Below are 12,135 nucleotides of genomic sequence, written 5' to 3'. Positions count from 1 at the left end.
ACTGTGCACAGTCATCCAATACCACAACTGCAGCCCAGCGGAGATGAAATGCAAGTCAGCGACCAAGGACAGGTCGGGGTGGACTAGAAAGGATGACAACACGAGACAACTTACCTGAGAACAACAAACATTTCGGACAGTCAGGGAAGATGCTGCAACAAGCAACTCTGATCAATGTCCAAAACATCCTCAATGACGAGCCGAAAACCCTGCGATGTGTCCGTGCAGAGCGGCTCCAACGTCTCTGCTTCCACGAGTTAGCGGGGAGGGAAAAGCAGTGAGAGAATGACAAGGAGGGAGGGTGGGACGAGAGATGGATGGGAGGAGGTGCAAAGGGAGAGCCCTGACTAATCAAGTGGCTATGCTTCACTAAGCCCTGACCACCCCCTTGCTTCCTCCCCCCAACAATCCTGTCACGGTGGGACCCCTCTCACAAAGCATCCATTGTTTTGTTAGCTTGCCACTCTCCTCCTCCCCCCCCCCCCCCCCACACACACACACCCCTCAAAACCAGTAACCAAATGAGGAACTCTCCAATCAGGGTGCCTAACCCTAACCCCCCCAGGCTTGTCCCACCAGAGCATCCACACAATCTTCCAAGCCAGTACCCAGCAGAGTGTTTGAGGATGGAGGCAGGCCAACAGTAAGAACCTCTCCAGTTGTTAAGCCGCAGGTGCAAAGGAAAATGACATTAGCATCCATGTGGAAAGGGCTTCAAGAAAACTGCCTCAAAGAGTAAACTTCAAGGCGGCAAAAGCAGAACACATGACATCATCGGATCAGATGCCCAGATGTTGGTCTGACACAGTTGTTTCAAGTAGACAATCAAACCCAGATTGTTGACTTGCCACAGCATCTGTAGATTGTCTAATTCTCTGCAGGATATCACAACATTCTCCGAGTAATTCCTGTGTTGCTCAAGATCAAACAACATTTTTTTTTTTAAGATTTGAGATAAAGTTCAGGGGAATGTGTGTGACTGTTGCAGTATGGGTATTGGCAATAACTGACAGATTAGGTCAGAGACCGAGCACTGAGAAGCATGATTTGTTACATCTACGTCAAGCTTAAGAGGATTTCAGTGAAGTCTTTTAAAGCACGCTTTGGACATAACCTCAGGGCTACAAAGCAAAATACCCAGAGGCAGTGGGAAAACATGGCGACATTTAGAGTTCTAAAGATCCAGAATGGCTCTGCTTCTTTTCGGCATACATGCATTCGTGACGGGTCACGCTCAACAACACTGGACAAAGGGCAAATCTTTGGCTCTGGACTCCAGTTGTGTGCATCTGGGGCTCCAGAAGAGCCTGAGAGCACGATTTCCTATAGAGACCAAAGGCACCCACACACAGTCAAATGTCAAGCACAGAGGAGGGCGAGAGCTGAAGTCAAAAAATGGGGAGGCGAAGACAAAGCACGTTTCACTATGGTGAACTTTGGTGTGGCACACTGGAAAGGGCAGTGTTTAACTCTATGACACTGAGAACTACCACGCACATTCCTCCAAGGTCGTCTGAGGGAAGAAAAAAAAAGGGCCCAGTCTGTTCCCCTCTAAACCACGTTTCCATGTAATTTAGTGCATTTGCTACAGCACACTTATCATTGGGGTAAAGCTTAAGGGTAGGAATGATTTGGCATAGCAGAGATAACTGGTTGGGATCAGGGTAAGGTTGAGATCAATTTTATCAATCTCAGACTAATTCAGGCTGGTGATAATGTCCCATTCACATTTAGATAAGAGGAAAACATCAGGGAACATCAGCACTCTTCAATCCATATGGAATGCGTCTTCATCAACTTACAGCTCTTGTCGACAGGATTTTTTTTTTCTTTTTCTTCAATATCCTGGCTCTTAAAATCAAGAGCCATCAAGCGGTGCGGGTTCGTAGCTTAGCAAAGTTGTACTAAATACAACCAGAATTCATACATAGGGATGGGTACCGGTATCCGGTGCCATGATGGCACCGGTTCTGACATAAACGGTAGTAACCAGACTGAAAAGCAGCGCACATTTCGGTGCTTTATTTCGGTGCTTTTTTTTTTCCTGAGCTGTAATACACTTTTAATTCTAGCCAATCATTTTACGTTTCCGAGGATAGTAGGCGGGGCCAGGTACGTACGTTCTTTTAGAGCAGAGCTACAGATTAAAAATGCCCAAGGCAAAGCGGCCAAAAGTCTGGCTGTACTTCACAGCAAAATATGCAAACTCAGCAGCCTGCAACAAGTGCTTTAAGCTGATACTGTGATACTGTCAAAGGAGGTAACACCTCAAATCCGATGAAACACCTGGCGACGCATAGCGTTTTTTTTTTTAAAAACCTGAGAAATGCGCCGTATTTGATAGCTTGCTGTGAGACCTCACACCGAGCACATCTACTGCGGGTGGGTTGCCTGTTATGCAACATCCCCCAAAAACACGAAGAGGAGAGTCCTGGCCCCTAGCCCTGCCAGTGTAGCAGAAATGATGACGGATGATGATGCAGCATGCGGCTGTCCTCTTGTTTGATGGCAGATACTCCCTTCACCCTGGCCAAAAAGGCAAAAATGACCAAAGAAAAAGTGGAAAACAGTTAAACATGAGAGGTTTTTGGACAAAGTTTGTGTTTTTTCCCCATTGTTTAAGCACTGCTTCCAGCCAAGAGTGATACCATATATGCCCCATAGCTGCAGAAAAGGCTAACATTGTTATCTTTTTACAAAAAAAACAACAAAAAAAACAACAAAAAAAAAACAACAACAACAAACAAACAAACAAAAACAGCTGAACATGAGGTTTTTGGACCAATTTTGTGTTCTCCGTTCTTTAAGCACCGGTACCGTTTCAAAAGTACCGGTTTGGCACCGGTATTGGATGAAACCTAAACAATACCCATCCCTATTCATACATAAGGTACACGGGATTATAAGGGGCACTGTCGATTTTTAGAAAAATCAAAGGATTGATTTTAAGTGTGCCGTAGTTAAAAAAAACAAAAAACAAACAAACATGGTAATAACGACGGCCCGCTAGCATGCTCTACCAAAAATAGTGCTTTGTTGTGTATCTGACAGACGAAAGCTAAACCAGTTCCACACCACTGAAGTTGCAGCATTTTTACAAACCAATTCTGGCTCATCCGTTTCATTCAACAATCCGCTTTCGCCCTTCTCATTCTCCGTTCCTGCCATGTGCGTATAAAAACAAAGGCACTGCTCATGCGCGTTTTACCCACATCGCGATATTTTCTTATCGTTGCCCAACATTATACCAGTATTACCATGAACGGTATGATATGGCCCAGCCTTAGCTATGAGTAAGAAACACTTTGTTACAGGTTTTACTCCCTTGGTGTAGAAAGAAGCCCCTTTCAAGATGGTCCATCTACATGACCACTGCAGTCTTCAGTGTGTATGCAGTTTCAGATAATGCGTAATACTCAGACTTTAATAGGACTTAAAGGAAATATTCCTAGCTGGAGCTTCCCTGCAGCGTAACTCAACATAGATGCTGTGTGCACATTTTGTTGAGGGTGGGGATGAGGCATCTGTCTGCATGTTACCAACACAGATCGCCTCTCTCCAGTCGTAGCCAGTAATCATTTAAGAGGATCAACGCTATTCCAGACAGCAGAGCGCATCCACCTCCACGACGCTCCGTCACCACAACACACACAGCACGTGGCGCACACATGCTGCCTGCAGCGCTCCAGCGATTCATGCGCTCACCCGTGCATAAGTGCAAAACAGAAATGAGAGCAGATTACGTAATGAGTTAAAAGTAGAATGTTTCGGGAGGTGATGTCCTTTTGATTTTCCACTAGATGACACTGTGTACGTGTTGGTGGGTGGGGGGTGGAAATGGAGTAAACATGGGTAAAGATACAGGAAAAGTTAGCCATGTGAACTCCAAAAGTCCTCGAGGGATCTCTTGAGATGTAGAAGAACTCATGTCTCATTAGTGCATGACTTAAGTCCATCAGTATTAAAAAAAATAATAATAAATAAATAATAATAATAATAATAATAATAATGTGTTATGGATGCCACATACCTTCTTTTCTCCAACGTGCTAACATATCTAATCAGGACGTCAGCATGGACATCCATAGAGATTGACTGAAGCGGACCAATACCAGTAATACCAATCATACAAGCCAGTTTGTTTCTATGACATTCAGGCCTTCTATAAATTAGAAATCTACAAGGATTCTGCTGGACATCCTTTTAGTTAAGATGTTTTTAATGTGAAAGCAATGGCCTGGTTAATGTAATACCACCAGCAGAGAAAATAGATGAGTAATATCCCAGTCCTTTTTACCCGCAGTGTGACGTGGCTGTGGGCCAGTGAACCCTCTGCTGCCTTGCCTTCCTGCAGTCCAAAGAAGTTCTGCTGGACCCGACTAACCCCAAGAGAATACCAACTCCTCCCCTATTAAACTCTTTCCTGCTGAGCCCTTTGTGTCTGGACTTAATTACTCTGTCGAAGGAGCATTTCATTTGGAGCCTGGTCTCCCTCCTTTTCATTACAGATGGGGCCCAACTGCACTGTGTTCAGAAGGAAATTCATTCAGTTGAGGAGAATGAAAAAGTAAATATACTTCAATAGTCTATGAGTTAACTAAGCCCTGCATCTTTAATTAAACTATTCTGTCTAAAGCCACCACCACCCCTGGCCTGCACAGGCTTGCTAATCGTGGTTTTCCACAGTAAAAAGACTCGTTCCCTTTCAATCATTTCTTGGACTTGACTCCTTTGTCCTCATTGGAGCAGCCTTTCCTTAGAGGCGAGTCAGTGGGAGCAAAGCCCATCTTAAAGGCTCAAATGAGTGGGAGCCACCTGCCAATCCATTTTGATTTGTTGATGCTAATCCATGGCTCAATACATGTTACCAGGTCAACTGTAGGATTTCAAAACCCCTTTCTGCTGACTCAGGATCAGGCTTTTTACCCAGCTTTCCACAACCTTGACCGCTGAAGAAAATTATTGAAGCCAAGTCTAGGTCAATAAAAAGGAATACCACAAATAAAATCATCCTAGGAGTCAAACTTTTCCACAAAATATATAATCAGTCATGCATTTATCCAAAACACACCAAGTTCAGTTATTCAAAAAGATCTCATATTTATGAAAAGCCTTTCCGACGTCCACATCATTATTTAGTACATTGTGTAAAATACCACCACTAGGGATCGGTAGATTGCAGACTGCAGTATGAATTCTGTTCTCTTATTGCTCCCAATTCAAGTGCACAGTCCTACCTACAGTGGCTGCTGTAGGACAAACAACTCTGTTCATCTGTAGTGAGCTTTAAGCTTTTAACAGCTACTAAAAAAAAAAAAAAAAAAAAAAAAAATTAAATATTTCTTGGTCAAGACTCCGATTTCACCAAAATGCAACAAGCCCCTTCTCTAACCAAGTTCTACACCAGCTGCAAAGCTTCAAACATCAGTTCAAACAGACATTTTCCCCCAATTTCACAGTTGACTTTGTTTTGTTTTTTTTAAATTAAGTTCCTGTGTGACATCAGCCGTCAGTTGGCTGCGTCAATCACCAGTGTTTGACAAGGCAAGGTAACACTTAAAATGCACCACACTTGGCAAGATCCCTACTCTGAGCTGTGTCTGCTGACCTCACGTGTACACCAACTACACTGACCTCTTCAATTCAACCACAGTTGAAGAATAGAGCCAAACAGATTTATTAGTGAATGCTAGAACAAGCACAACACCATGAGTTCATTGAATTAATAGTGACCTGGGATGTGACGTTGTGTACTGAAAGTTAAACCTGGAAGGAAAAAGTTGCAGAAATGTGGCCAGACTCAGACTATGCTTTTCCACTGTAAACATGTTAGTTAATCATTTTCCTTACTGATAATATGAAAAATCAGGCACACGGACATTATCTTTTGCCATGTCTGACATCTGTCAATAATCACACACAGAGCCTCAGTGTTGCTATGCTACAGGTCTTATCAGGGTCAGTTCAGATAAGTCCCTATAGCCCAAAACATCCATCTTGGCCATTATCAATTCTTCACAGAGTCAGGCCAGAGAGATGTAAAAGGTCGAGTGGTTGTTGAGCTCAGCCTTATTAGCCACATTTTTGTTCAGTAACAAATCAGTTTAAGAGGGCATGAAACTTTTAAAATCTGGGGCACCTTTAACACAATGAGCCTCACTGGTGCCAAGATGAGGTGGAAGGACTGATCAGGAGGGGAAAAACCCCCCCAAAAGAAGCAGCTACAGCATCTGAATGCAAGATGATTTGCCTACAACACATTTACTTTTATAGTGTATTTAAATGTTTATACATTAATTTATACATTAAAACAAAAAGTTTATTTACAGCTGAATCAGTCAGCTGATCCTTTATTCATTTCATTAAAAAAAAACAAAAAAAAACGAACTAGTCAAATGAGCTTAACTCAACTGTGAAATCGTGAAATGATTGAGTTCAGCTAGTTCAGAGAGTGCTGAATGTTCCAGATTTCTATAGTATGTACACAGTTTTAACCAAAAAAAACAAACAAAAAAAAAAACAAAACACAAATCTAAAGTTCCCTCTCAGATTAGGGCTGAACGATATAATCGCATTTGCGATAATATCGCGACATGATCAAGTGCAATTTTCTAACCGCAAAGGCTGCGATTATACTGCGATTATAAGGCTGTCCAAATTACTACCATATCCCAGAATTCATAGCGCGGCCCAGCCAAACTCCAGTTTCCAGCAATGGCGGCCGCTACTAAGTTTTAAAATTACTCATACTAATCTTTCTGGGTCACAAAATAAACTTTTAACATATTTTCAGGCGAGAAAGTAGTTGTGTAAACATCAAATATCTGCTCGGTTTATCAAGATATCCCATATTTGCAAAAGTGCTTCGACGTTTTCAGAGGCGTCTGCTACCCACCAGCTCGACAGCTAGCCGGGAGCTCGAGGGTTACTGATGCGGCCGAGAACGGCACAACTCCCGGCACATCATTTTCAGATCACCGCGGAGTTTCGCTGCTCGGGTTAAACGTAATATATAAGTCACTTAGACAACCTAAAAATGTTATTGTTGGGCTTTTTTCAGTGTTTTGTTTGTTCGTGAGTAAATCGGTTTGGCTGAGATTAAAGTTATTAGATTAGATAAAATAAAACTTTATTAATCCCCCGGGTGGGTTCCTCCTTGGTTTTCACACAGCTGACTAAACGTCAAACAGAAAACTTATTAAACAGAAGTATGAGATAGTCGAGAATTTACACCAGTGTCTGGTTATATTTTAGATAGCAAGAAGCAGACGGCCGAGTTTATTAAACTCCACCGAGACAGCGGTGACGCTAATCAGAACTAGACCGTCCAATTTCACGCCTTTAAATTTTAAAGGCGTGTTTGTGTGTGTGTTTATACAATTGCTATTATGTTTGCACTTTATGTGTAATGTTACTGACTGCAGAGATCAGTAAGATGTGTGTATTTTTTATTTATTAGTTTTATTTATTTAATATTATTTTTTAATTGAATGACTGTCTAGTAGTTCACAGATGTCGAAAAACTGAGTGTGGTAAAGCCACTGATTTTGTTTATGTATATTTCTGCAATCTGCACATTGTACTGACTTTCATTTTAATGTTTACACCAGGGTTCCTTGTCAGCACTTTATGCTCAGATGTTTGTAAGCTAAAAATAAACTATTGTGTATGTTCAAATATACTGTTGTGATTGAAGAAGTTAAATAAAAATGTCAGTCATCAATTCATGCATCACCTCATGTCATCATAACAGAGGTCTGTCTTCCAGGAAAGAACAGTTTAAAATTAATGTAATATAGTATTGGCCATACTATATGATGTATTGCTTGTCTTTGTTTAATAATACAGAAGACAAAGACCTTAAAAAAATAATCGCATATCGCATCGCAATATTGGGGCAAAAAAAAAAAAAAAAAAAAAAAAAAAAAATCGCAATTAGATTATTTTCCATAATCGTTCAGCCCTATCTCAGATAAATCATAAACATGCACCTTTTCAAAGTCTGTGTTCCCTACAGTTATATTATATAAGCCTGCCCACTGGGTCACCAGCCCCGACACTCCTACTGCCCGTCCCAAGCCAGATAACTCACACCAAGTTACATTTTTAGGTGAGCCCCAAATGGCGCAACTGAAACAAGACAATTTTTGTTATCTGAAAAAAACAAAAAAAACAAAAAAACAAAAAAACACAGACTTACTAACAAATGATCATCCTTGTTCAGACAGTTCACATGCTAGAAAGCAGTAATACCGGCGGGCCCTGCGTTTAATCAGAGGGTGCAGCAGGCGTAGCAAAAGTTCACATTGAGCTACGCTGCACCCACTAAAGCTGCAAGAGGCTTAAAGAAGGGGCGGCTGATTACTACCAATTGCAAACAAAGTAATTGGGAATTAAATATTTTTAGAGAGAGGCAGGTTACAAACAATATTATTTAATAATTCCTCAACCGAGGACCAAGTAGTTGTAGATTTTAATAGATCTGAAGACAATCATCAATGGAGTTCTTCTTGCAGACACTAATGGTTTAACTGCTGCTCCAGCTGATCCCACCACCATTCCAATTACTGCACAACTGAACGACTCTGGATATTAAACACCACCTATGAATAATGCATGCATGTCAGCTGCGCTCTGCACCATTTACAGACCTCCACCTATCAAGCATTAGCATCCCTTACTTTTTTTGGGGTTTTTTTTTTAAATTCACACACAAGACAAAGCAGGCCTTAATGAGTTAAACATGCTGTGGGCACATGGGCTGAGATGCTGCATGTGTGGACACAATAGAGATGGTAATGAAATCTTGGATTAGCCCTCATTTATTTAGGATATAGCTTACAGGAAGGGGATGAGGGGCTTCAGGGAGCCTTGGCAGGTCCAAAACATGAGGCCTGATGCCAAAGATCAAGCAGATGGTGATTATGAAGATAGCTGGAAATGAGGTTGCTGCTCATGTGTGCACTCAATTATCAAGAGCAGGCCAACGACAGCCATGTCTGAAACAAAGTGAGCCACTGTATTGTTGTCAATCTGGAGACAGATTACAGTCTAGATGAGAGCACAGTGCCAAGGGAATCAAATTTAATAAAAAAAAGAAAAAAGTAGTCAACAAGTTCAACAAAACCAGCCTATAAGGTGTAAATACAACAAAATAAAACCAAAAAGGGAAGATTCATTCATAACACACGGGAAAAGCTCCAGGGAAACGGAGTTAATGATAAAAACAATTTTAAAAAAATAAATAAATTGTTTTTATTGTTTAAAACCAATAAAAACCCTGAAAACCATAAATTTCACACCTGAGCCTCAACTCTTACGGTCCGGTACCAAACGACTCACGGACCGGTTGGGGACCTCTGTTCTAGAGGACTTCAAAAACCAGCCATTTAATTGTGGATTACGGTAGCAATTTTTCAGCAAAGAAACCTGTGAACACACCACTCATATACGTATTTTCAAACATTTGAATATTTACACATTTATCAAACATAAATCAACATTAGAAATTATCTGGATTTGTGTTTGAGACCACCTTGCAAACAAACGTAGTCATCAGTCTCCTTTTTGCTTCCTTTTGGTCTCCTCTAGCAGAGTATACCAGAGCTTAGATTATGGTAGGGGTGGGGCATATCACATTTTCCATAATAATGATAAACACAGATATGAATTTTTATGAGATAGAAAAGTGTTCCATTTCGTTATCAGTGACACCGTGCATTTATGTTTTCTTAGCACACCCAGCTACAAGATAAGCCCAGGAACGTCTGACAGCGAGAGCTACAGGTCAGCCTCGGATGGTGTGGACTTGTCACAACCTAAAAAAAGAACCAAAAAAAACAAAAAAAAAAAAAAAACCCAAACTCAGCATTAGCGCTGGTATAAGAATATGGTAAGCCGAACCATAATAACGATGTGATTAATGGTAAGCCTAATGGTAATGCCCCCAATGATTGTGAAAAAAACAAAATTGAAATAAAACTATTACTTTTTTCCCCTTCATTAACGTGGTGCACCAATGACGACAACTATACAGACTTCAGCTAACAAGAACAGTAATGGTTTCAACAAGTCCAACAAGGAGCAAAAAAATAGAAGCCCTTTGTTTGTTTGTTTTAAACAAGCACTACATTAACAGTTGGATTGCGTGGCTCAACTTTCAGATGCTGGATAAAGTCCAGCCTGATAACAGGATTTCATCTGGGCATCTAAGAATAGCAGCAGTGTGAATAGAGCTAAACATGGCACAACAAATACATTAACCTGATCACTGATGCTAATCCTAATGATCGAAGTCACTTTCTAAACGGACTGTGCAGGTCAAACCAGCGGCATGTTCACACCCAGCAATTATGGTGAGATTAACAGATATGATGTACTATATAGGATCTGTCTATAAAATGCTAAAATATTCATTTTCTTTTTGTTATTGAGGCTGACGAGCTAAAGGCAGCAGGGGAAAAAAGAAAAAAGTCTTCTTGTTGTGAGACAAAAATAAACAACCATGAACTGATTGCCAGCACCTATGGCGCAATGTGTGAATGGTCCTTCCCTTTTGTTACACTCTTTGCAGGAAGCACCTGCGGGTCTTTTACTTCATCCCTCTTCCTCCAGCAGGAAAGGAGGATTGTCAAGGACCCGAGACTTCATGTAAAAGTACTCCCTCTTCACTGTGTGGGCACAGCGGGCGCTCTTTGATGCAAAAACAGCTGCATGAGAGCTGCTAATCTAACCTACTCTTTATATTACTCTACTGTCAACAAACATAATGCTGTGCAATACTGCAAATGTTGGTATCGATCCAATATAAAATAAATACAGGGCCAGGTTCACCAAATTCTGCACACATTTTTGGATCAACGTCTTATGTCTAAACGTGCTATAGGCTAAAAATAAAACCGAACTTACAGTTAACACAAAAAGTTCAGACATTTTACATAACGTATGTTTGAAGTGTATTTTTGCATTTCCAAGAAATATATTTTAAAGATATGTAATTATGTAAGACAAGTCAGCTGGCTACATACTGAATTAGAGGACAGAAACAAAGTATCGATCCTATCAAGCTAGTATCGATACCAACACCGGTGTTGATATCGATCCACCCTACAAACACATCATCGCCTTCAGCCTCTACCCCTGCAACACCTCGACACACAGTCTCCTAGGTTAGATATGTACTAGTAAACTGCTAATCCTCTTAACTATTTATTCCCACCCTAAATTTGGCCTTGCTCCATATCGGGAGGCGTCGCCACACACACCGCAGCAGCACGCACAGACCTGTCAAGAGGAATCTTTACAGTTCAAGGATGCGAAATGGTTTGCAAAGTGCCTCAAAACATAATTACAGTATGTATGAAGAGAAAAGCAACTGTCCCACAGAACAGTTAACTACGATAATAATAATAAAAAAAATAGGCAACCAACTTTTAAAAGCAAACTTGACCTGTGCTTCAAAAACAGAGTTTTCTCTAAAAACCAACAACAAAAAAACCAAAACAAAATAGACACAGTCAGGAACACGTCTGAATATTTTTATTTTAATTCAGAGACCTATTAAAAGCCGTATATAATTCAGTTTATATTCTCTGGTTCTGGAAAAATAACGGCGCTTTAGTCGGAACCGTGTTAGCACAGTCCACGAGGCTCCCTCAAAGATTTTCGGGAGGACCCGCAGACAACCTCTGCACAGGCGAAAACTTTCAGATACATTTTCCTTCTTTTATTTATTTCCTGTGACAAAGAAAGTAACAGTTTCAGACTTACCAGCGGCTGAGCAGGAAGCAGACTCTTGACGAAAAACTTCTACTCCTTGTGGAAATGTTGACTTGTGTGACTCCTCGCCACTAATTTTCTCCAGAGTCGCCACTGCTGCTGGATATTTGTGGGCAGCGCTGTTCGAACCAGCCAATCAGAGCGTTCGCTCTGCTGGGGGCGGAGCCTCAGCCTCACCTGAGGGTCATTTTACTGAAATCCATTCATAGAAAGAAAAAACATGGGAAAAGTGCATAACTCAGCGGTGAAGGCGTTCCAGTAGGAGTTTTCTTTGAAACAACCAATGACTGAAATGAACTATAGGCTCAAACATTCACCTTTTCTTCTTCTGTGTTTTTGTTGTTTTTGTTTCTTGGT

General features: G+C 41.0%; 1 protein-coding gene across 2 annotated transcripts in view; it reads right to left on the bottom strand.

Moving 5' to 3' along the window:
• gas2l3 (growth arrest-specific 2 like 3) overlaps positions 1-11,898 on the bottom strand; it is a 28,297-nt gene extending 16,399 nt beyond the window's left edge. Inside the window, exon 1 of one of the 2 annotated variants that reach the window (XM_080888050.1) lies at positions 11,770-11,898. The gene's annotated coding sequence lies outside the window, so the exon portion shown is untranslated. Of the gene's footprint in view, positions 1-114; positions 274-11,769 lie in introns of those variants that run through there. The other variant, XM_080888051.1, reaches the window with a different exon arrangement.
• Positions 11,899-12,135: the final 237 nt, after the last annotated feature.

This window comes from Rhamphochromis sp. 'chilingali' (assembly GCF_963969265.1).
Source record: "Rhamphochromis sp. 'chilingali' genome assembly, chromosome: 7".
NCBI classification, from domain to species: Eukaryota; Metazoa; Chordata; class Actinopteri; order Cichliformes; family Cichlidae; genus Rhamphochromis; species Rhamphochromis sp. 'chilingali'.
The sequence above is the reverse complement of the archived record's forward strand: the minus strand, read 5'-3'. Positions and strand labels throughout refer to the sequence as shown.